Here is a 25,901-nt window from a genome sequence, read left to right as displayed (position 1 = left end):
GGCAGTAATCAGTCAACCACATTACTGTGGGTCTGGAGTCACATGTAGGCCAGACCAGGGAAGGGCATTTCCTTCCCTGAAGGACATTAGTGAAACAGACGAGTTTCTCCAATAATGGATTCACAGTCATCATTAGATTCTTAAATCCAGACTTCTTTTTATTGAATTCAATCCACCATCTGCCATGGCAGGATTCAAACCTGCGTCTGCAGAACATAAAAACCAAAAGAACTGCAGATTCTGCAAATCGGGAACAAAAGCAAAGTTGCTTGAAAAGCTCAGCAGGTCTATCAGCATGTGTGGAGGAGAAAACAGAGTTAACATTTCAGGTCCGGTGACCCTTCCTCAGAACAGTTCTGAGGAAGGGTCACCGGACCCAAAACATTAACTCTGTTTTCTCCTCCACAGATGCTGACAGAGCTGCTGAGCTTTTCCAGCAACTTTGTTTTTGTGTCTGCAGAACATAAGCTGGACCTCTGGATTAATAGTCCAGTGATAATGCCACTGGGCCATCACAATGCCAAGGATTATAATGTGGATCTAAAATAAAAAAGTAAGACATTAGGGTGAGCAGACCATATATATGAGCACATGAATTATTAACACCAGCAGGCCAGACTGCCTCTGAAGCTTTGTCTGTCATTCAATAAGATCATGGCTGATCTATTTACTCCACATTCCCATCTACTTCTGATAATCTTTCAGCTCTTGCTTATAAATTATATAGTTTTGTCTGATTTAAAATATTCCAGGATATTCTTCCATTTTCTTTTGAGAAAGGGAATTTTCAATTGTCTTAGAACAAAAGAAACTCCATATCACTGTTTTACATGGTCATACAACACAGAAACAGATCCTTTGATCCAACTAATCTATGCTGACCAGGTTTCCCAAACGAAACCAGTCCAACTTGCCTACATTTGGCCCATATTATTCTGAGCATTTTCTATTCATATACCTGAGTGACCTTTAGTTTCAGATTCTCCCTAAACAGGGAACACCTGCTTTTTACAACCAGCCTATCAACACCTCTCAGGATCTTACAGGTTTCAATTAAATTTCCTCTAACATCTTCTAAACTGAGAGGATACAAGCATAGCCAGTCCTACCTGGCCTCATAGGATAACCCATCTTTCAAAGAGTTGGTTTAGTAGAGCTTTTCTGAGCTGATTCCAATGTGTTGATGTGTTTTCCTAAATGAGGAAACCAGTACTGTTTGCAAAGAACAGATATGGTTTCACCAGTGCCCTGTACAGCTAAGGCATAATCATCCTACTTCAGTATTCAATTCAACTGAAAATTGACTATAATATTACTTTAGTTCGTAAATTACTTGCTGGAACTGCATACTAACCTACTGAGATTGACTAGGGCTCCCAAATTGCTCTGCATCTGAGAACTCTACAATCTCACATCATTTAGATAATGCACTTCATTTTTATTCTTCCTGTGATAGTAGAAAATTTCACGTTTTCCCACATGTTCTTCTTTTTCCTGGATCTTTACCCTCTTATCTAGCCTCTCTATATTCCCTTACAGCCACAGCATCCTTTTCAAAGCTTATTTCATTCATACATTTACGTTTTCATCATTATTACATATCTTCCATACCTTCAGCCAAGACATTATAATTATGAATTATAAGATGTCAAGGTCTCCACACTAAAACAAATGGCACAGCACATTATAGAACATAGTACATTGCAGCGCAGTACAGGCCCTTTGGCCCTCAATGTTGTGCTGACCTGTGAAACCAATCTGAAGCCCATCTAACCTACACTATTCCATTATCATCCATATGCTTATCCAATGACCATAATAACCCATTCTGTTACCTGTTATCTAATCAGTCTTTTATCAATGTGGGCATCAACACTATCAGCCTTTATTTTTCTTCAAATGGCGCTTTATCAAATGTTTTTCTGGAAATCAAAGTACAGCATATCCATCAGTTTCCCTTTATCCATAGCACATTATTTCTTCAAAGAACTCAAATAAGTTGGATAACCATGATTTCCCATGCACAAAACTACATTAATTATGACTAATTACCTCGAACTTTTGTAAGTTCTACACTATAATGTCTTTAACAATAGCTTGGAGTGTTTTCCCTTTGATGAATATTAAGCTAACTGGCTTTTAGCTTCTTGCCTCCCTTTCTCATTTTGAGCAAAGATGTTATGTTTGTTATTTTTGAATTTAAGGGAGCCTTACCCAAACTTAGTGAATTTTGGAAAATTAAAACCAATGGACGAATGATCTCACTACTAACAGATTTAAATACCCCAGGATGAAATCCATAAGGATTCAATCACTTTTCAGCTCATATCTGCATTTATTTGCTGACTACCTCTTCCTTGGTGATTGTAATTTTCTTTCATTCCTTCCTCCCTTCCATTTCTAACTTATAGATATTTCAGAGATTCTACTTGTAACCGCTATAGAGAAGATGTATGTAAAATACCCACTCAATTAATCTGGCACCTCTTTATTTTCCTATAATAATATGTCAGGCTCATTTTCTGTAGAATCAGCAAACTTTAAAAATTTTTTTACTTTAAAACGTATGTGTGAAAACTTTCAGTTTATTTTATATTTCTATGTTTCTCTCATACTTTAATTTTTCTCTCCTCAATAATCTTTTTGTCGTTCTTTGCTGTTTTCATATCTAGTTTGGCCTTCTGACCCATTGCCCATCTTTGGGAGAAATAAGGGAAAAGTAAAAAGGGAAAGAAGACGTAGGTAGGAGCAATCTCTTGACCCCCAAACATTAGCTTTATGGTGAGACAGGGAATAAATCAGTATATAGTGAGTGCATGTAAGGAAGGCAGCAGATTAATCATGAGTGACTTTAATTTTCACGTTAATTGCGATAGTCAGATTGGCAGAGGAGCATATAGGGTTTCCAGGACAGTTTCCTCAAACAAAATGTTGTGAATCCAACATGGGAATCAGGCTATTTTGGATACGGTGATGTATAATGAGGCAGTTTTAATAAATTATGCCAGCGGAAAAAAACTGTTTGGAAACAGTGACCATACATTCAGTTGGAGAGGGAGAAATGTTTTACTGTGCTAAGCTAAAACAAAAGAATGAAGGCAGAGCTGGCTGGAGTGAACTGGGAAATGAGTTTAGTCACAAAGACAATAGAGGAATAATGGTAGATATTTCGATAAATACCTCATGGCTCACAGCAAAGACATATTTCAGTAATGAGAAAAGATTCTAGGAAGGGGATACAGGGAAGTTAAGGATAGTGTCAGGTTAAATGAAAAAAAAATTCAGTATGGGAAAGACTGCTGGTAAACCAAAGGATTCAAATGTTCTAAAAGCCAACAAAAGACATCTAAACAAATGATAAAGAGGGAGAAAATATACTCTGAGGAGATAATAATGGGGAACCAGGAAATGGCAGAGGAGATAGAATGAATAATATGCATCAGTCTTCACAAGACAAGGCAATAACATTCCAAAATTACTATATATTCAAGGGACAAAGGAGGAAAGGAAATAAATAAAATTTTGATCATTGGAGAAAAAGTGCCAGTGAAATTAATTGGGTTAAAGATCGAAAAGTCCCCCGAACCTGACGGAATGCATCTTTGGACTGTAAAGGAAGTCACTACAAAGATTTCTCTCAGTATGTCTTTACTCATTTCTATGGTGTATATGAAAATAAATGTGAAAAAATCTTTGATTTCTTCAGTATTCATTCTATCCATGGGAACAGGAACAAGCAATTTTATGCTTGATTGTGTTCAACCATTAAATGTGATTCTCTGAACTAGCTCCAACTTTGTCCCATGTCATTTAATATCCATTAAAAAACTGACATCCTTAGATTTCAAATTTGCAGCTGACCAAGCAGCAACTATATTTATAAAAGATATTTCAAACTTCTGCTATTCTTTGTTTGCACTGAAGTTTACTAACTTCACTCCTTTAAGATTTTAACAAGTCTGCTTATCTATAATTAGTTAAGCAGTGAAAATAGTTTCTAAGTATGTATCAGTTTTCCTTTTGTAATTAGCTACTTAGCCAAGTCTGTGAAGGACCTTTGACAACATTATAAAAGAGAGACAATTGTTATAAAGCTTCAAAGGCATCACTTTGCATTAAGTACAGGGCAGATGAGAAGGTAGGTCCCAAGCCTAATTGGCCAAAATGAGAATTGAATCCACACTGTTGGTATTATTGTGATACAAGCAGAAGCATCCCGCCAACTGTGCTAATCAACCCCTCAATTCCCCTTGCTAACTTGAAATTAGTGGCATAGGCTGTTGAACTTTTAACTTGTTTCTTTATTTTGCTAGTTTAAATTAAGAACGGCTTTAACGTTAAATAATACCTTCTTTCTTCTTCTTCTTGTACTATGATGGTCTTTAATGCTTAACATTTTAACTTTCTCTCTTTTACTACTTTGTATCTAGGTTTTTTGTGACTAGGTATCTTTGTACATATGATGATACTTTTCACTGTACTTCTGCACTTGAGTACATGTGACAATAAAGTCTAAATCTAAAATCTACCCGGGAACAGTAAAATATCTACCTTCATCTTAAATCTCTCAGTATCTTTGGATAACAAATATCTACCAGTCTGAGATTTAAAATAAACAATTCATGAAGGTCAATTTTCAAATCAATTCATGATTTATGGATGTGAATTTTAAACTTCTACCCTTTGCCCAGGAACAAGTGTTTCCTAATTGCACTACTGAAAGAGTTAGCTATAATGCAAGATAAGCATAGAAGTAGACTATATGATCCATTGACCCTATTCTGGCATTCTGTACTATCCTTACACCCCAGCATGCAGCTCCAACTCCCCATCCCCAACTCCCCACATGTTTTGATTCCTGCTCCCTACCCCTGCCAAGAGACCAAAAATCTGTCTACCTCAGCCTTAAACATATGCAACAATGGGAGCATCTACGTCTGTATGGAGTTAAAAAGAAATCCAAAGGTTCACAATCGTTTGAGTCAAGAAAATGACTACATAGCTATTTGGGCACACATTGGCTAATGCACGTTGTATATTACAACGATCACTACCCATCAAAAGTATTTCACTGGCACTGAAGCACTTTCTTTCTGCCTCTGTTTAAAAATCGAGAAGTTTTTGTACTGAGATTAACACTCCCATTTTATTCTCCCTCCCTTCTTATAAAGCTTATTATCTGCTTTGGCTACCTTTGCTATCCATTGTTTCTTTCATTCGTTCACAGGATGAGGGCATTGCTGGCTAGGCCATCATTTATTGCCCATCTCTAACTGGCAGTTACAAGTCATTGCTCTGGGTCTGGAGTCACATGTAGGCCAGTCCAGGTAAGGATGGCAGTTTCCTTCCCTAAAGGACATTAGTGAATCAGGTGGATTTTTTCTGACGATTGACAATGGAATCATGGTCATCATTAGATCTTAATTTCAGTTTTTTATTGGATTTAAATTCCACCAACTGCATGATGGGATTCGAAGCCAGGTTCCCAGAACATTACTTGGGTCTCTTGATTAACAATCCAGCAATATATCTTTTCCATTTTGTAGGCCTAAGCTATTTCTTGCCTTTTTGTACACTTTCTTACTTCTTCAATTGTTCATGAATGCAGAATGCTTGTTTTTCATAAACCCAGAGACCTGCCATTTTACGGAACAGATTTGTCATGTTTGCTCAGGATGGTCATTGTCTCATTCCTAAATTTAAAATCGTAGTAAATCTTTCACTTTTCTCCTTCCATACCATAAATGATCACTATTTGATAAATGTTCATACACTATTAGGTTAATTAAATCTGGTCCATTGCACAGTGTTAAAGAATCTGAACACACAACGATGTTTGTAATCATTCTGATGTGAAAAGTTAAAATCATCTGTGAAAATCACATGCCTTTGTCACATGCTTACCAAATCTCAAGATTTATAGAAGTTACCATTTCACTGCCATCTCCAAGGGCTGTATACAAGATTGTCATTACAGTTTTAAATCCTTTTCTATTTCATAATTCTATCCATAAAGTCATGCTTAACATGATTTGACTTGGGGATTAGAATAATTAAGTGATTGACTTCAACCAACATGGGCATGATGGGACAAAGAATTTTTTTTACTGACTCTACAAATAGTGAAAGCATTGGCAGTAATCTTCTAGGAATCCTTAGATTTTGGAAAATTTCCAGAGTGTTAAAAAATGCGAAAAAAATATCCTTATTCAGAGAAGGAAGGTGACAAAGATATAGATAAATATAGACTAGTTAGCTTAAAATTTGCTATTTGGAAAATGTTAGAGTCTATAAGGGGTGTAACAGTGGAGCATTTACAAATACATACTATGATCAAGCAGAGTCAGTGTGGCATCATGGAGGGGAAATTGCACCTCACAAACTTTTTAGAACACTTTGAGGAGGTGGCAAGCAGCATAGATTAAGGGGAAGTAGTTGATGTAATGTCTTTGGATTTTCAGAAGATATTTGATAAGGCAACACACATAGTGCTACCTAATAAGATAAGAAGGCATGCTTTAACTAATAGAAGACAGACAGTTGGGATGAGGTGAATTTTCAGAAATAACGACCTGTAACCAATGGTGCACAACAGTGTTCACTACTGGGACCACAATTATTTATAACATATAGTAATGACTTGCATGAGGAAATTGAATATAGTATGGTCAAGTTTATGAATGACATAAAACTACGTATGAAGGCCAGTGATAAAGATAACACAAAGAGTCTGAAGAAGGATATAGAGAGGTTAAGCAAGTGGGCAAAATCTTGACAGTTGGAATGTAATACAGAAAATGTGAGGTAATGTACTTTGGCAGGAAGAATAGAGGAGCTTAATATTACTTAAATGGAGAAAGCCTGCAGAAAGCTAGGGATGGATTTGAGAGTTCTCATCCATGAATCACATAAAGCTAGCATCAAGGCTAAAGGAGTTTAAAAGTAGGGAGATTTTGCCAAAATTATACAAGTCATTAAGCAGACCTCACATGAAATACAGTGAACTGTTTTGACTACCTTAGCTAAAGAAAGATATTCTGGCATTGGAGGCAGTCCAGAGAAAGCTCACTATGCCAATATCAGATGTGGAAGGACTATCTTATGAGGAAAGGTGCAATAGTTTGGACCTGTACGCATTGGAATATAGAAGTATGAAAGGCAACATTTTTGAAGCATACAAGATTCTTAGGAGACTTGACAGGGTAGATTAGGACAGGTTGTTACCCCTCGTGTGAAATTTTAGGGCCAGAGAGTGTCATCTCAGAATAAGGGGTAGCACATTTAATACAGAAATGAGGAGGAATTTGTTCTCTCAGAGGGTACGAATCTGGTTGTGTCATTAAATATTTTCACAGCCGATGAAGACAAATTTTTAATCATTAAGGAAATCAAGGGTTCTGGCAGGAAAGTGGAGTTGAGGATAACCAAATCAGCACAGTTTCATTAAATAGTGAAGCAGACTTGATAGGGTGAATGTCCTACTTCTGTACCTACATCTCATGGTCAGAAATACAAAGATCAATGAGCATCTCCCCTACGAAGCAACTCTGCAGTTATTCCGATTTTTCCGTAAATTCAGCCGCATTTCTAGAACTGAAAGGCTTCCTTTGTTTTAACAAAGTAAACACTTACATTCAGGCAAGGGGATTTGGAATAACGTTTTTTAAACAAATCATAATTCAGCAAAACATGTCATCAACTTCTCCCCTGAGCATTTGAATGCGCTATCTCTATGGTCTCTGAATTTTTTTTTGATATTTCAACCTTAAAGAACTTTCCTACCAGCGCAGACTGCATTTTTGTGACAGAAAAATAAACAAGTTGATTATTGTTCTTTCCAGGGCTGGTGTACCCTGATATCGTCTTGCAAACATTTTTAAGTTCGAACAGTGCATTAGTTGGTATGGATGATGGCCCCTAACAATCTGTAAACCCATTTTTGAATGTACTATTCCCGTGCCAGCACTATTTGTAACTCTCAATTCAGCTAATCTGATGTTTCTTTGTGCAATAACACATCAATTATTGCATGATTTCTTTTGTACAAACTGTTACCAAATAGACTTTTAGCAGCAATAGGTATTGATATGATGATTTAACTTCTCATTTATAACACTAAATTTCTGTTCACATTCTTTATCCACAGCTATCCTTTAACATTAGATTGAATTTTGGTGAGGAGGGATGAGCAAATTGTTTACGCACTTCCCATGTAATCTACATCTTCACAAGAAATTCCTGATTTCCTCACTGGGGTACAAACAGGTCCAGATCCCACGAAATGCAAACTCACCACTTTACCAAATAGAAATGCCCACATCTCTTAATGCCTCAAAGATGTTGGTGGACACTATGTGCTCCCCCTCTAAGTATACCAAGGTATAACCATAGCCATCAAAGAGGGGGAAACAATAAGGCACAATGAATCCTCCTTAGTGAACTGCATGGACCTGTTCAGAACCTAGCTCTTCTTGTTTAATAAAGCCACCACCAAATCACCCATGTTTACAATAAACAAGCACAACCACCAGATGACGTGCAACAGTAACAAAAATAAGGGAGGGTAGAAAGAGAGGGAACAGAACAGAATCAACTCTTAAATACAATGTCCATCACCTACTCTCAATCAGGCCTGGAGCTGTTCCAGTTTGTGATGGGAGAAGGCTACAGTCAATGAGCAGGTCAAGAGCAGTTGTTGAGATTCAGTATGTAGGTCAGGGAAGACTGTAATCCCTCTTTTGTACACAGGTGTCATCCTCCTGAACTACTGCAGTAAAGATGGCAAGCATGGCCTCCCAAACCCACGAATCATGTGTGAGTTACGGGAAGAGATTCAGAATTGGTTGGCTGACAGGAGACAGAGAGTCGTTGTGGATGGTAAGTATTCTGCCTGGATGTCAGTGCTGAGTGGTGTCCCACAGGGCTCTGTTCTTGGGCCTCTGCTCTTTGTAGTTTTTATAAATGACTTGGATGAGGAGGTTGAGGGGTGGGTTAGTATGTTTGCTGATGACACAAAGGTTGGAGGTGCCATTGATAGTATCGAGGGCTTTTGCAGGCTTCAACGAGACATTGACAGAATGCAGAGCTGGGCTGAGAAATGGAAGATGGAGTTCAACCTGGATAAATGCGAAGCGATGCATTTTGGAAGGACAAACTTAAATGCTGAATATAGGATTAAATGCAGGATTCTCAGCAGTGTGGAGGAACAGCGGGATCTTGGTGTTCAAGTGCATAGCTCCCTCAAAGTTGCCACTCAGGTGGATAAGGTTGTTAAGAAAGCATATGGTGTTTTGGCTTTCGTTAACACGGGGATCGAGTTTAAGAGCCGCGAGGTTATGCTGCAGCTCTACAAAACCCTGGTGAGACCACACTTGGAATATTGTGTCCAGTTCTGGTCACCCTATTATAGGAAAGATGTGGAGGCTTTGGATAGGGTGCAAAGGAGGTTTACCAGGATGCTGCCTGGACTGGAGGGCTTGTCTTATGAGGAGAGGTTGACTGAACTCGGACTTTTCTCTCTGGAGAGAAGGAGGAAGAGAGGTGACCTGATCGTGGTGTACAAGGTAATGAGAGGCATGGATAGAGTCGATAGCCAGAGGGGTCATAGTTTTAAGGTGTTAGGAGGAATGTATAGAGGAGACGTCAGAGGGAGGTTCTTCACCCAGAGAGTTGTGAGCGCATGGAATAGTTTACCAGTGGTGGTCATGAAAGCGGAGTCATTAGTGACATTTAAGCGACTGCTGGACATGCACATGGACAGCAGTGAATTGAGGGGAATGTAGGTTCGGTTATTTTATTTTTGGATTAGGATTATTCCACGGCACAACATCGTGGGCCGAAGGGCCTGTACAGTGCTGTACTTTTGTATGTTCTATGAGAGATGCAGAAAAGACAATAAAGAGAAAGGCTACAAAAAAGTTGAAGTGAATCAGATGTTACATGTAAAACATTCAAAATAACCTTCAAAAAATTTTTAAAAAGGCATTAATTAATTGGGAATTATATATTAGCAATGACAGAGGGCTGATTTAGGTTTGGATATCACTGGAAACTTAACTTCCTTTGTTATTAGCTTTCCAGAAATACAAGGAAAAGAAGGGATTGGTAAGTTGACAATGACAGTAGAGGTGGTAGAATTTAAAATTTATTTAAACAGAGTTAAGAAACAGGAAACAAAATGGTACAATTCTCAGTGTACATTGCTGACCAGCAAGCAATGGGATTGACGTAGAAAGAGAGAAGGCGCGACATGCAGACAGCTCAGAAAACTCTGTCTATATCAACAGCACAATAACACTGGGATGTTTTATCTATCACAAAGTAAATAATGCATGTAGTCAAAGTGGAGAATACTTTCTTGCATTTTTGTTTCAAATTTGTTCATCCATCATTTATTGCTGACCAGTGATTGGCCCTTGATTAAAGTCAGTTGCTGCAGCCAATTCAGAGGCAGTTAAGCATTAGCCACATTGCTGTGAGTCTGGAGTCTCATGCAGGTCAGACTGAGGGAGGTAGATTCCCTTCCCTAAAGAACACAGTAAACCAGATAGGTTTTATGACAATCAACATTAATAAGATGAATTATTTAGTCCAATGTTATGACGGATTCAACTTTCACCATTTGCCATGCTGGGATCTGAATCCATACCTCAAACCCATTCACCTGGGATTGTGGATTATTAGTCCAGGGACATTATCCTGGACAAGCCACCTGCTCCCTCTCGATGTAGGTTACTTTCTAGCTCAGCACCTTTGCGAGTTAAACAAAGGTAAAATTTGGTTCTAGGAAGTGATGTGGGGCAAATTTCTGATTTAAGAGGAGGATAACACTTCACAAATATACTAATTGGTTTACATAAAATGTGGAAATGCCTGTTTGCTCAATGTGAAAAAAGAAACATAAAAAGCCATTGAGAAAGATGCTGGCTCAGAAAAAGACAGGAAACTTCTCTCAGTGGGCGAAGAAGGGATCTGACTCAAATAAACTGAACAGAAAAATAGGCGAACAGGCCAGCAGATCAACAGTGAGAACTCTAAAGTGAGGAAGTTACAAGCTTTAAATGCCATTATAAAGTAAAACAAAACGCAGCAAAGATTAGAGGAATGCAGAGACAATGGATTAAAAAGTCTAGGTTTGATCACGAGGGTGCAGAATCAAAGCATTGTAAATTAATTTCAGGCTTCATTGAAATAGATTTGCTGAATTGAGGGAACTTATTAGTGAGCATAACTGGGTTGTAGATAAGGTTTTAAATGAAATATTTTGGGGGGTGGAAGGGTTCAGTTTCAGGAAAATTATGGAAAGGATTAAAGGGGAGAGGTCTCAGCAGGGGTTCTTAAAGTTTACAGAGCAAATAACAGAACATAAAGTAAGGAAAGGGTCAGGAATCCAATCACAGGCACAACAGATAAGGGGGTAACTGTGAGAAGAGGGGCAGAGCTCAGGTGTTGCACTTAAATTCACACAATGTACAAAACAAGATAAATGAGCTTGTAGCGTAGATTGAAATTGACAACTACGGTGTCATAGATATCACGGGGATCAGGGTTGGCAACAAAGACATGGAAAGGAGCTGGTCAGAATTAATTGGAAGGAGAGTCTAGAAGGGAAGATGGTGCAGCAGCAATGGCAGGAGTTTCTGGGGTAATTCAGGAGGCGCAGCAGAATTCATCCCAAGGAAAAAGAAACATACTAAGGGGCGGACCAGGCAACCGTGGCTGACAAGAGAAGTCAGGAACAGCATAAAAGCAAAAGAAAAAAGCATACAATGTAGTGAAGATTATTGGAAAGTCAGAGGATTGAGAAGCCTTTAAAAACAGCAGAAACAACTAAAAATGCAATATGGGGGGAGGGGAGAAGATGAAACATGGGTGTTAGCCAGCTAGTATCATAAAGAAGATTGCAAGAGTCTTTAGATATTAAAAAGTAAGAGAAAGGGGCAAGAGTAGACCCTAGATGACTAATTGAGGTTGGAGAAATAGTAGTGGGGAACAAAAAAAAAGAAATTGTATAAATATTTTGTATCAGTTTTCACAGTGGAAGACATCAGCAACATACCAGAACTTCAGAGAGTCAGGACGCAGAGGTGAGTGCAGTGGCCATCCTCAAGGAGAAGGTGCTTGGAAGGCAGAAAGGTCCAAAAGTGGACAAGACACCTGGACCAGATGGATTAAACCCCAGAATTCTGAAGGAGAAAGCTGGAGGGATCAGTGGTAATCTTTCAGGAATCACTGGAGTCAGAGAGGGTCCCAGAGAACTAGAAAATGGCGAATGTAACACCCCTGTTCAAGAAGGGAGGGAAGCCGAATACAGGAAACAATAGACTGGTCAGCCGGACCTCATAAAATTTTAAGGGTCCATTATTAAGGTTGAGATTGTGGACTACTTGGAAGTGCACAGTAAAATAGAGCTGAGTCAGCATGGCTTCAGCAAGGGAAGGTTAGCCCGACAAATCTGTTAGAATTCGTTGAGGGCACAACAAGCAAGTTATACAAAGGACAGCCAGTGGAAATGATGTACTTGGATTCACAGGTGGCTGCTAAAAAGAATAAGGCACCTTGGTATTAGGGGGCAAAGTACTGGCATGGATAGAGGATTGGCTGCCTAGCAGAAGGCAGGATAAAGGGCAGGATAAAAGAGCAGATAAAGGGGTCTTTTCAGGATGGCAATCAGTGACCAGTGGAGTTCTGCAGGGATCAGTAATAGTATCACAATGATTTACTTTATGCATGAACAACCTGGACAAAGGAACTGAGGCATTCTTTGTAAAGTTAGTAGACGACCCAAAAATAGGTGGAGGGGCAGGTTGCATTGAGGAAGCGAAAATGCTGCAGAAGCACTTGGACAAGCTAGCAGAGTAGACAAAGATGAATACAATGTGACATTATACACTTTGGTAGAAAGAATAGAGGCATAGACTATTGTCTAAATGCGGAAAAGCTTCAGAAATTTGCAGCACATAGGGTCTCAGCAGGCTAGTTCAGGATTCTCTTAAGGTTAACTAGCAGGTTCAGTTGGCAGTTAGAAAGGCAAATGCAATGCTAACATTCATTTAAAAAGGGCTAGAATACAAGAGCAGGGTTGTACTACTGAGGCGGAGTAAGACTTTGGTCAGACTGCATTTGGCACGTTGTGAGCAGTTTTGGGCCCTGTATCTAAAGAAAGATGCGCTGGCATTGAGGATAGGGGGCATGGTCCTGAGGGGGTGTAGCAGAGTAGCAGACAGGAAATATTGAAGATTCAAGAAGATTCAAAAGAATTTAAAATAAACAGATAATATGAATGGAAAAAAAGTTTTTAAATTGCTACCTCTTGGTTATAAGCTCTCAAGGATAAAAAAAAGAAACTAATTATGGAACTGAAAGTGTGGCAGGTAAAACAAATAAATATTTTGTACTTGAAGCCACAATTGAACTTCATAATTCCATAGGTTGAAACAAATGAAATTTACTCCACAGGAAACAAGTAAAACAAACATTACTGAATAAAAAATTGTCGTTGGTGAATATTTACACTTTATATCACTAAAGCAATCATTTGTACTCTAGACTAAAATCCTCAGCTCAATCTCCCCGTTCCTTATGGTTTTCCCAGAAAGTCTTTAACTTCTTATCTTCTCTTGAAGAATCCTTCACATTCTGGCATAAAAATCGAGGTGTAATATCTCTCTGGATTTCTCAGTGCTCCTGCTGTCCTTTGCAGTAGAAGTTATTATGGAGTCCTGCTCCTATCCTTCTGAGAACTTCAGAAGTGTGTAAATTCCAGCTCCAACGTGAGCTTTATTAACCTCTAGTTCAGTGTCACCAACTTGGGAAGAATTTTGATTTTCCACAGCCATTTTGATTCTGTAGCCGGAGTGTTCTATATTAAAAAAAACTGTTTGAACAGAATCTCAAGCTAACCTCTGATTGACCTTGTTGCTAATGTATAACTCCAAGGCAGCTTTGTCACAGGACCATTTTCTGGAAGGAAGCTGCATCTAAAATATTGCTAAAAAGAGACACAACGCATTTTGTCTCACGCTTATCAAGACTTGCACACAAGAAACCAAGAAAGGAGAAACAATTTTGTTAGCATGGAGATGCAACAAGAACTGCTAACTGTCAATTTTAGCTGATTATACTCAGGCCAGGCAGGTAAACTCTGCATCACCATGGGAACACAGCAAGGACTGACTTGTTCCATAACCCATTCCTCATTGAAAAAGGTGCAATTTATGGAGGAATTCCTTTTGTCTACAAAGAAAAGAGTCCTGAAGGTGAATATATTGAAAGGCAGAAGAGGAGTGCTGTGGTATAATCTACTGAGATAACCCCAGAAGGCAGCTAATTCGCACTATCCCAATAAAAAGAAGACAAAGCAAGAAACAGGTAAAGAGAAGATCAGAAAGGTTTCATAGAAAGGCAGACCCCAGGAGAGCCAAAGAGATGCTGCCAGATGTGCTTTGATGAATTGTTTGAAAAGTCAATACAGACCCAGAACTGTGATAAGGAAACTGCTATGTCATTTGAATGATGAGATGGGAGTCCCAATTCTGCTGCCTGAAATATCATGGCCTGCTCTATTTCTATTTTGATACCTTATTGTCAATCAAATGGATCTTACTGTAAGCACTGATTTAACTGGTGTTAAATTAGTCTCTGGTGTAATTCTAAGCAAAATGAGGATTATCTTGTAAATGTTGTTCAAAAGCAGAATTACATTTAATGTTGGAAACAGCATCTTGAGGTTTGCAAGCAGAAGCTGGTTGAACGTGACAAGCTGCCTACTGTAAGCAGTCAAAAGGACCTGCTGTTTGACATGGCTAGCCAGTTGTCAGATTTATGGCCTATATACTTGCCATCACACTGGTACTAAAATTCATATACCACATTACTCATCAGTGTGTGGTCGGCAAAGTATCATTTTGGCTTGATCATAGCACGCTGTTAGTGAAGAATACAACTCATGGATTTACTGTAAAGTAGCAGCTTTGAATGGCTAGTTTCACCAGTTGCTGACTTTTCAGATACCTTTCCCTTCCCGGGTAAGTAAAGGTTGGCTGAGTACATTTCAGGGCCAAAATGGCAGCCTCAGATCCTTTCAAAAGTGTTTTTGACAATAATTCTTTCAATGAAACTGATTTCTCAAAGGAATTACTAATCCAACAAAAATATAGTTTCCATCCTATCTAACTATGCAAATTTTACCGAGGGCTACAGAAAACTGGGGCCACGGATGGAATCTTCCAGGCTCACCACAAGCGGAAAGACAAGAGGTAGAACGTACTTGTGATCTAAAGTGTTCGTATTAAGTTAGAAGGAAGTTTCACCTGGGTTGGCCTTCTTGGCTAGGAAGGTTAGGAAGCTCATTTGCATGTCATGAATATGCAGCAAAATTCCAGATCATTGGTATTATGTTCCTGACCACAGTCTGGTTAGCAATGAATGACAAAACGCTTCCCTTAGGATCTCATAAATATGAGAAATGCTTCTAGCAAGGTCAGCTTCTCCCTGAGATAGTGAGAACTGCCAGTGCTGGAGTCAGAGATAACACAGTGTGGAAAACTAGAGGAACACAGCTGGCCAGGCAGCATCAGAGGACCAGGAAAGCTGATGTTTCAGGTTGGGATAACAAAGTGTGGAGCTGGATGAACACAGCAGGCCAAGCAGCATCTTAGGAGCACAAAAGCTGATGTTTTGAGCCTAGGCCCTTCATCAGAAAAGAGGAATGGGAACAGCGTCCTGAAGTAAATAGGGAGAGAGGGGGAGGCAGATCGAAGATGGATAGAGGAGAAGATAGATGGAGAGGACACAGACAAATTAAAGGGGTGGGGATGGAGCCAGTAGAGGTGGGGAGGTAGGGAGGGGATAGGTCAGTCCGGGGAGGACGGACAGGTCAAGAGGGTGGGATAAAGTTAGTAGGTAGGAAATTGAAGTGCGGTTTGAGATGGGAGGAGGGGATAGGTGAGAGCAAGAACAGGTTAGGGAGATGGGCTGGGCTGATTTTGGGATGCAGTGGGGGAAGGGGAGATTTTGAAGCTGGTGAAGTCCACTTTGATACCATTGGGCTGCAGGGTTCCCAGGCGCAATATGAGTTGCTGTTCCTGCAACCTTCGGGTGGCATCATTGTGGCACTTCAGGAGGCCCAGGATGGACATGTCGTCGAAGGAATGGGAGGGGACGTTGAAATGGTTCGCGACTGGGAGGTGCAGTTGTTTATTGCGAACTGAGCGTAGGTGTTCTGCAAAGTGGTCCCCAAGTCTAGGTTTGGCTTCCCTGATGTAGAAGAAGCCACAACAGGTACAGCGGATGCAGTATGCCACATTGGCAGCTGTGCAGGTGAACATCTGCTTGATGTGGAAAGTCTTCTTGGTGCCTGGGATGGGGGTGAGGGAGGAGGTATGGGGGCAAGTGTAGCACTTCCTGCGGTTGCAGGGGAAAGTGCCAGGTGTGGTGGGGTTGGAGAGGAGTGTGGAGCGGACAAGGGACCCTTCTTCAGAAAAAAATCTGAGGGAAGGTCACCAGACCCGAAATATTAACTCTGTTTTTTCCTTTACAGATGCTGTCTGACCTGCTGAGCTATTCCAGCAATTTTTGTTTTTGTTCCTAATTTACAGCACGCACAGTTCTTTCGGCTTTTACATAAGGAAGGCAGCCTGTCCAGGTCAAGGAACCTGCCCAGCAGAGGGATGCACACTGGCTCCCAGCTGGAATGCTGTCCAGGCAGGTTGGTGGGGTGAAATAGAAACTCAAATGGTGCAGCTAAACATTGAATAATTGGTGTCAACAGTGATGAAACTAAATGGCAAGGTCTGTTGGATCCTTGGCATTGGACTTGAGCAACTACAAAACAACAGGAACAAGGCAAGTGGGACGAGGAAGGGTGGGAATAGCACATTAGGATGCGGAAAATGAATGGTCTCATGAGGCCTGTTTGAGAGACTGTCCAGGGGTAGGAAGAGGTGTAAACCTCAGGCTGTGATGTCAATGGGAGTGGAGACATAGGGAAAAGCAGGACGACCTAGGTTAAGAATGAACTGTTGTAATGTGACTGACAGGAAGTTGAAGGTTAACACAGAGGTGGCCAAAAGAAAATGAAGGGCTGTGTATGAGAAGAGTTGATATATCACAGGGGTAGGATTGAGTGTGAAGGAACAAAAAAATTCATATGCACCATTGCATTTCACATCACTTCAGTCAGCCATGCCTTGTTGGTACTGCACACGGGAAGTGGGATGCATCCCATGTACCCAAATATGTGCGAAATCAAACAGATACCAGGAAGAGGCATTTCACTTAGTTAAGGAATGCCTGCTGCATTGAGATACCCAGGATAGTACTGTGGATCTCAGGTTTAAGACTCTTATCAAACCAAGATCCCAACTCGGTTGTGTTAAACAGTGAAGACTGAAGTGAAAGGGTAAATTATACTCAAACAACTTTGTGGGGGAGTTCCAGTTATGCTTTTGGATTGTAGTTACCAGGTTTATTTTTCACTTGTTACTTTAACAAAAATGTGAGGTAACAGCTTCTATTATGGAGTCCAGCGTCAGGTATGAGCCAAGGTGTCATTTCCTCTCGGTGACAGGTTGGGTTATCTCACAAATCACAAGATTTTCAACTTATTACATACCCCTGAAGTAGAACACAGACATGATCATTATTCTAACATTAAATAGGTTCCCAAGAATGATCAGGCATTAACTTATGAGGAGTGACTTTCCAAATTAGGCCTGTTTTCTCTAGAACTTAGAAGGCTAAGGGGTGATCTGTTCAAAGTCTTCAAGATATTAACATGAAAAACCAGTTTAGACAAGGATAAACTATTTCCATCTGTTTGGAGATTTGAGAACTAGTGAGCATAGCCTGAGACCAGTCTAGTCTCAATTGTCAATAAAGTAATGGAACAGACTGTCAATAATGATATTAAGCAGCATTTGTAAAGGAGTATCTTGCTCACTGATGCTCAGTTTTGGTTCTGCAAGGGCCACTCCGCTCCTGACCTCAAATCCAGATGTTAGGTGAGAGTGACTAACTGGCCCCAGTATGATGGCAGAATTTGACAGTGTGGTATCAAGGAGCCCCAGCAAAATGTGAGATGGTGGAATAAGGTAAACTAGCTGAAGTCATACCAAATACAAAGCAAGATAATTATGGCTGTTGAAGACCAGTCACTTAAGCTCCAGAATGTTTCAGCAGCAGGTCCTCAAAGTAGTGCCCAAGGCCCAAATATTTCCAGCTACTTTATCAATAACCTTCTCTCCATCACAAGATCAGAAGTGGAGAAGAAGTTCACTGATGATGACACAATGTACATCACCATTCACAGCTCTTCAAATGCTTAAACAGTCTATGACTAAATGCAGCAAGACCTAGATAACATTCAAGTTTGGATGGTAAGCCCAACGCATAATTCACACAACATGTACATTAGGCAACAACCATTTCAAACAGGAGAAAAATCTAACCATCAGCCCTTTATATTCAATTGTATTCCCAACACTCAATACCCTACTGTGAACATTCTGGGGCTATACTTGACCAGAAACGGAACTGAATTAGCCATATAAATACCATGGCAACAAGAAAAGGTCAAAGGCTAGGAATTCTGCGGCAAGTAATTCCCCTTTTGTTTCCCCAATATTTGCCTAGCTTCTACAAGGCACAAGCCAGGTGTGCTATGGAATAATGCCACTTTCCTAAATGAACACATTTCCAAGAGACTCAAGAAACTTGAAACATCCAGCACTGATTCATTTTGAGCAAGGGCCCTCCCAGCATGGGTTTGAACTTACGCTTTCCTCTGCTGCTGCGTAACAACCAGCAAGAGGATGAGGAAATTAAGGGGGTACGAATTGCCTATTTGCGTATCTCAAGTGGGTCAGCAATACCCACACGTCCTCCTGCCACAGACTTATTCAGGGTTGGAGTGAGAAGCTGATGAGTTCCCCATGTGCCATATTTCCATTTGATCAAATGCCCCCCTTGCTAAGCTCACCACTGCAGAAAGACATTGAATTTGACCCATTACATCCACTGTGGGCATCACAGCTGTAGCTCTGGGCCAGGAATAGCACACTTGTAAGACTGACCATCCTATGGGATATCACATAATCCAAGATATTGATTCAACTGTAGAATGTAACAATTAAATTAAAGCTTCATGATAGAAAAGCAGTAAACGATTTTGCATGCAACACTTTACCAGATGGAAAACACTCTCCATTTCTGCCTGCAACCTTAGCAATTTGAATTTATCTTCAATTTGGAAAGACAACATGCAACCCCATCCATTGTTGCTAAATTAAACCACTTTAAGCAGCGCAGCATATTGTAGATTGTCACATAATTACTTTATGGCCCATGAAACTAAAGTAATTGTCATAGTTCGGTTAATTAATCCTGATGATTACTCAATAATTGCTTAATTCATTCAATTTCAATTTTCTTTGATACATGCTGTAACATGAATGCTTTCACAACGAAGGTGAACTTCTTCTGGGTTTCTTCAGTCAACCCACAGTAATTTTGTGTTCATGCCCTGAAGTGGGGTTTCTTCCAAAGTTGCAGCAATGAGTTGGAGAATCTCAAAGGCAATGCCTCCCTGTGACTTCACACACAACCTGATACAAACCACAATGTCAACCCATTCCACATTGGGCACTGTCACGGAGACTAACAGGAAAATGACTGTGGAATTCATAACAAAAGCAATGAATAATACATCAAAAGAACTGGCTCTATCTAGCAATAAAAAATGCACACAACACAGGAATACATAATGAGAAATTATTTGGTTATGAATATCTGCAAAAATCAGTTATATGAAACCGGTAACTCTAGATATTATGAAACAATTATTTTATTATACTGAGAACCACCAAATACATCTTTATTTTCCTTTCATTTGAAGTTAGTTCTGAAAATTGTTTAATCTAATCATTGAGTAGATCTAAATTTCCTATATCATCCTTGAAGATTAAGTGAAGTATAATATTATTTCATTAAATACTTCAAACACCAGGTATTCCTGCAGTGAATTTGATAATCCTGGTCCTTAATTCTGGCAGTAAGTAACAGTTCAAAATGATTGTTTATCCAACTGCTATTTTTAAATTGGCCAGGTTACGCTCACAGTGTTTGAAAGCGTTTTTATTGTGCTAGTGAAATATTTCTATGTTCTAAAGAAATGATAATCTGTGTCAGAATTTTAGCTGATGAAGTGGGTAGTTCAACTCAGGAGGTAGTTCTCACTGCAGGACCTGTCTCCTTCATGGGCAGTTCAGAGGCAGCCTCAGAGGTGGATAAGTCTGGAGGTTTGAAAGCCCACACTGATTCTGAGACAAGTGCCCAGTTTTATAAAAGGCTCACTACCATCAGCTCCTAATCACACATCACTATCACCCATCCATGTCACTTCATAATCCGCATTCCCTCTTATGCCACCCCATGACTCTCTCTTCTACCTCCACAACTGTAACACAGTATTCATGGTGGGTATAACACTGAGCTATATGCAGGTGAAATGCAGTAGGCTTCTAACAAGCTAATAGAACTCCTTTCCATATACAAAGAACAAAAGAACAGTACAGCACAGGAACAAGCACTCTGGCCTACCAATTTTGTGCCAACACATGATGTCTTTCTAAACCAAAAATTAAAACTAAAAAAAAACAATTTGCCTCTCCACAGTACATATCCCTCTATTGCCTGCCTGTTCATATATTTGTCAAGATGCTCATTAAATGTTGCTAATGTATCAGCTTCTACCATCTCTTTTCTGGTAGTACATTCCAGGCAGTTGTCATCCTCCACGTAAAAAACTTGCCTTTCGCATGACTTTTAAATATATCCTTTTCTAACTTAAACTTATGTCCCCTTGCAATCGACATTTCTACCAACATTTCAACTCCAATTATCCATGCTTCTTATAATTTTATATACTTCTATCAAATCACCCCTCATTTTTCAATGTTCAAGCGAAAAGTGAGGTGACCAGAACTGTGCACAATATTCCAACTGTAGTCTCACTAAAATTCTAACACAGAGTGGAGGGTGGAGGAACAGAGCAGGTCAGGCAGCGCCAGAGGAATAGGAAAGCTGATGTTTTGGGTCAGGACCCTTTTCTGAAGAAGGGTCCCCACCCGAAACATAAAGCTTCCTATTCCTCTGATGCTGCCTGACCTGCTGTGTTCCTCCACCTCCACACTGTGTTATCTCTGACTCCAGCATGAGTGGTTCTTTTGGTCTCTCACTAAAGTGTTATACAGCTGAAACAGGACTTGCTAATTTTTATACTCTATGCCCCGACTGACCAAGACAAACATGCTATAAAGCTTGTTGACCAACTTATACCCTTGCTTTGCTATTTTCAGGGAAGTGTGGACCTGTATGCCCACACAACCTTTGATCCATGTTATTCATTCGATCAATAATATAATGCTTCAATGAAAAGTAGGGCCTTGGGTAGTGCTGCAGAACAGACAGATCTAGGGGTTCATGTACATAATTGTTTGCAGTTCACAGCACATGTCGGCAGGGTAGCTAAGATGGCAGTTAGCATGTATGCCTTCATGGCTCAGACATTTGAGTATAGGAGTTGGGACGTCATTTTGAGGTTGTTTGAGAAGTTGGTGAGGACTCTTCTGGAGGATTATAGCTAGTTCTGGTAGCACTGTTACAGGAGGGATATTGTCCAGATTAAAGTCCACCTGCCATTTCTCCACCCATGTCTCCAGCCTATTCATATCCTATCTATCCCTCTGGCAATCCTCCTCACTATCCACTGCTCCCCCAGCCTTTGTGTCATCCACAACCAATACTAACCAGGCGACCTACATTCTTCTCCGAACCCTTATTATATATGTTATAAACAACACGGGTCTGAGCACTGATCCCTGCAGAACACCACCCATCACAGATCTCTAGTCAGAAAATAAAACCCTTCCACTGCTACTCCCTGCCTTCTATGGCTAAGCCACTTCTGTATCCATTTACCAGCTCACTGTGGATCCCATGTGACTTCACATGGCTGACACTTTGGCTCTCCCTGCTGTACAACAGTGCCAGTCGTGGTGTCACTGATCTGGTTGCTGCTGCTGGTTTCCCCTGAGAGGTCATTCCCACCAACAGCATCCAAAGCAGTAGAACTGTTTGAGAGGCCACAGAGGACCCCTGTACTACCTGCCCATGTTTACTAGGCGTCCTGGTGATCACCCAGCCTCTTTGTGCCTGTGTAGCCCATAATGTTTGGTGTGATGAACTTACCAAATGTGTAATCCATGACATTCTCAGTCTCATGAATGTTCCACAGTGAATCCATCCACAGTTCCAAGTGCTCCACGTGGTCAATCGTGAACTGCAGCTGAACACACTTCCAAGATACGAGGTCACCGGTGGACCCTGATTTCCCACGTGTTGCAGGAGGAGCTTTCCACTGGACTGAGAACTACCAACTAAACCAACCTTATTAACTATAGACAATAATACAGGAACAACCTAAATCACTTGCCACCAAACTCAGGTCTCTCATAGAGTCTTAGAGTTGTACAGCACAGAAACAGACACTTCAGTCCAACCAGTCCACTCCGACCATAATTCCAAACTAAACTAGTCCCACTTGTCTATCACAGCCGCATGTTATTCCGAGCAGACTATAATTACAATGAATAAATTCTTTACCTCCTTCTCGACATTACTCACTCAATGTGCAAACCTGGTTCCTGAGCAGCCAAGCCCAGGTCACTTTCTGAATCATGACATCACCCCTCAACCTCCACCCTCAATTTAACCCCTAGATCTGACTGACCGTGCTCCTCAGGTATTTATCCTGCTGTTCACCTCCAGGTTTGCTCTGACTGAACCCCCTCCTCAGGTATTTATTCTACTGCTGCTGTTCACATCTCAAATAAAGAGACCTTGGGGTGCAGGTTCATAGTTCCTTGAAAGTGGAGTTGCAGGTAGATAGGTCAGTGAAGACGGCATTTGGCATGTCTGCCTTTATTGCTCAGTGCATTGAACGTAAGAGTTGGGAGGTCACGTTGTGGCTATACAGGACAGTAGTTAGGTTACTTTTGGAATACTGTGTGCAATTCTGGTCTCCCTACGACAGGAAGGATGTTGTGAAGCTCAAAAAGGTTCAGAAAAGATTTACATGGGTGTTGCCAGGGTTGAAGGATTTGAGCTGTAGGGAGAGGCTGAATAAGCTTGGGCTGTTTTCCCCAGAGCATCAGAGCTGGGAGGTGACCTTATAGGGGTTTTTAAAATCATGAGGGGCATGGATAGGGTGATTAGCCAAGGCCTTTTCCCCTGTGTGGGGCAGTCTAAAACTAGGGGGCATAGATTTAAGGTGAGAGGGTGAAGATTTAAAAGGGACCTAAGGGGCAATTTTTTTTACGCAGTGTGGTCTGTGTATGGAAAGAGCTACCAGAGAAGACGGTGGAGACTGGTACAATAACAAAATTTAAAAGGCATCTGGATGGGTACATGAATAGGAAGGGTTTCCGTCTCCCCATCCCTCTTTTCTGATGAAGGGTCTCGGCCCGAAACGTCAGCTTTTGTGCTCCTGAGATGCTGCTTGGCCTGCTGTATTCATCCAGCTCCACACTTTGTTATCTTGGATTCTCCGGCATCTGCAGTTCCCATTATTGCTGATATAATTTTAAACTCACTGCGAAGACTCTTCCTGGGATGCCTAACCTGAAGAAGTTATCCTCGTCCATCTGGACAAACCTCAGGATCTCTCTCTCACTGCACTAGCCATCTTCGATCCGCCTCTCCCCTCTCCCTATTTATTTCAGAACCCTCTCCCCACCCCCCTTTTCTGATGAAGGGTCTAGGTCCGAAACGTCAGCTTTTGTGCTCCTAAGATGCTGCTTGGCCTGCTGTGTTTATCCAACTCCACACTTTGTTATCTAGGGTTTAGAGGCAATATGGGCCAAATGTTGGCAAATGAGACTAGATTAATTTAGGATATCTGGTTGGCATGGATGAGTTGGGCTGAAGTGCTTGTTTTCATGCTGTATATCTCTCTGACTCTGATACCTAAGCTTGTTCTGACTGACCTCACTCCTCAGGTATTTATTCTGCTGCCACTGCTGTTATTCATCCCCAGGTTCATTCTCTTTTGCTATATTGATGCTGCTATCAACTCTCAGACTATTACACACTTATTATAGTAAACAAAATTTCATAACAAATGGTTCATTTACTCTCAAGTAGTTAATTTGTTATACAAATAAAGACTTCTATTTGGTAACCACAAAAAAGGTAGCTAATCTTTTTACAGCCTTTTAGAACTGTCAATCAAAATGTAAACTCAGCCCTCCTTCTGAGATAAGTCGCTTAGACCATTGAAACTCAGCCAAATATAATGGGTTTTCCTTCAAATAAACACTAATGAAGTCTATTATATTTGCAGAAAACAATGGTAATAACTTTTGTCAATGCATTCCAACAAACTGTATAATTACACTTTACATCAATTCAAAATATAGGGAATTTTCTGTCTTGCAAATTCCCAGGATGTTTCCCAGTCTTTCAGAGGAGATAGGGTGGCACGGTGGCTCAGTGGTTAACACTGCAGCCTCACAGCACCAGGGACCCAGGTTCAATTCCAGCCTGGGGCGACTGTCTGTGTGGAGTTTGCACATTCTTCCCGTGCCTGCGTGGGTTTCCTCCGGGTGCTCCGGTTTCCTCCCACAGTCCAAAGATGTGCAGGTTAGGTGGATCGGCCATTCTAAATTGCTTGTAGTGTTCATGGGTGTGTGGGTTATTGGGGGATGGGTCTGGGTGGGATGCCTCAAGGCGCGGTGTGGACTTGTTGGGCCAAAGGGCCTGTTTCCACACTGTAGGGAATCTAATCTAATGTAGGTAAGAAATGTTCTGTGTCAGAACATTGTACAGTTGCTATTCGAGGTATTGTTGTGTAACTTGCACTTTTGGTAGACCAGACAAAAGAGGTGTCAATCCGTAATTTCACAGAGAATGTTATTGGTTGTCTCCATTTCAAACAGAGCAAACCAATTCCCAGTTATTCTATCATAAATTTTGTTTGTGAAATCAACTGATTAAACAAGGTCTGTGCTGGATTTTGGCTAAGTACGTGGAGAACTCTGAAATGGCAGTTAGGCAATAAGCATATTACACACTGCATGCTCCCAGACTGGTTAGTAGAGTGGACCTTCCATTATCAAATTCTAATCCCTGCTCTATGGCTCTTATCAATCATGTTTTGGTTGGAGTATCACTGTAATTACGTAAGATGAACTGATGGGTCTTTATCGATCTGAAGCTTATCTAATCGAGGGATTTTTAATATATTCACATATACATTCTTCAGAAGTTGGCATCACTGGTGAGGCCAGTATGCATTGCCCAGAGGGCAGCTGAGAGTCACATTGCTGAGAGTCTGGAGTCACATGTAGACCAAAACAGGCAAGGCCAGCAGTTTCCTTCCCTAAAGGGCATAAGTGAACAAGATGGGATTTTATTGATATTCAACAATGGTCTCATGATCATCACTAGACTTATGATTTCAGATGTTAACTGAATTCAAATTACACCATCTACCATAGTGGGATTTGATCAGGTCCCTGGAACATTACCTGGATGTCTGGATTAATTGCCTAGTGATAATAACACTAGGCCATCACCTCCCCTACATGAAAAAATAAAGCCCAAAATCTAAAATTCCATTATCTGATTTCAGAGAACAAATGTGTGACTACTGAATTATAGTCTGCCTCTGTAATTTAGTGTTACAGCCTTTTTTTTTTCCCAAATCACTGAAAATGCCACCTCGTGTATGTAAAAAAAAAATCAACCGACTAAAGCGAGGTGAAAATAATAAAAAAAGCTAATTTTATCTTTGGTTAAAATGTAAGCTACTCTTTAACCAGACTATATTGTTAAGATTTCTG

General features: G+C 40.5%; 1 protein-coding gene across 1 annotated transcript in view; it reads right to left on the bottom strand.

Annotated features, from left to right (window-relative positions):
• Nucleotides 1-25,901, bottom strand: part of LOC125456145 (GTP-binding protein Rit2-like) — a 297,799-nt gene that overhangs the window by 109,284 nt on the left and 162,614 nt on the right. The gene's annotated exons all lie outside the window — the stretch shown is intronic.

The sequence above is a fragment of the Stegostoma tigrinum genome, chromosome 1, assembly GCF_030684315.1.
Source record: "Stegostoma tigrinum isolate sSteTig4 chromosome 1, sSteTig4.hap1, whole genome shotgun sequence".
Taxonomy (NCBI): domain Eukaryota; kingdom Metazoa; phylum Chordata; class Chondrichthyes; order Orectolobiformes; family Stegostomatidae; genus Stegostoma; species Stegostoma tigrinum.
The sequence above is the reverse complement of the archived record's forward strand: the minus strand, read 5'-3'. Positions and strand labels throughout refer to the sequence as shown.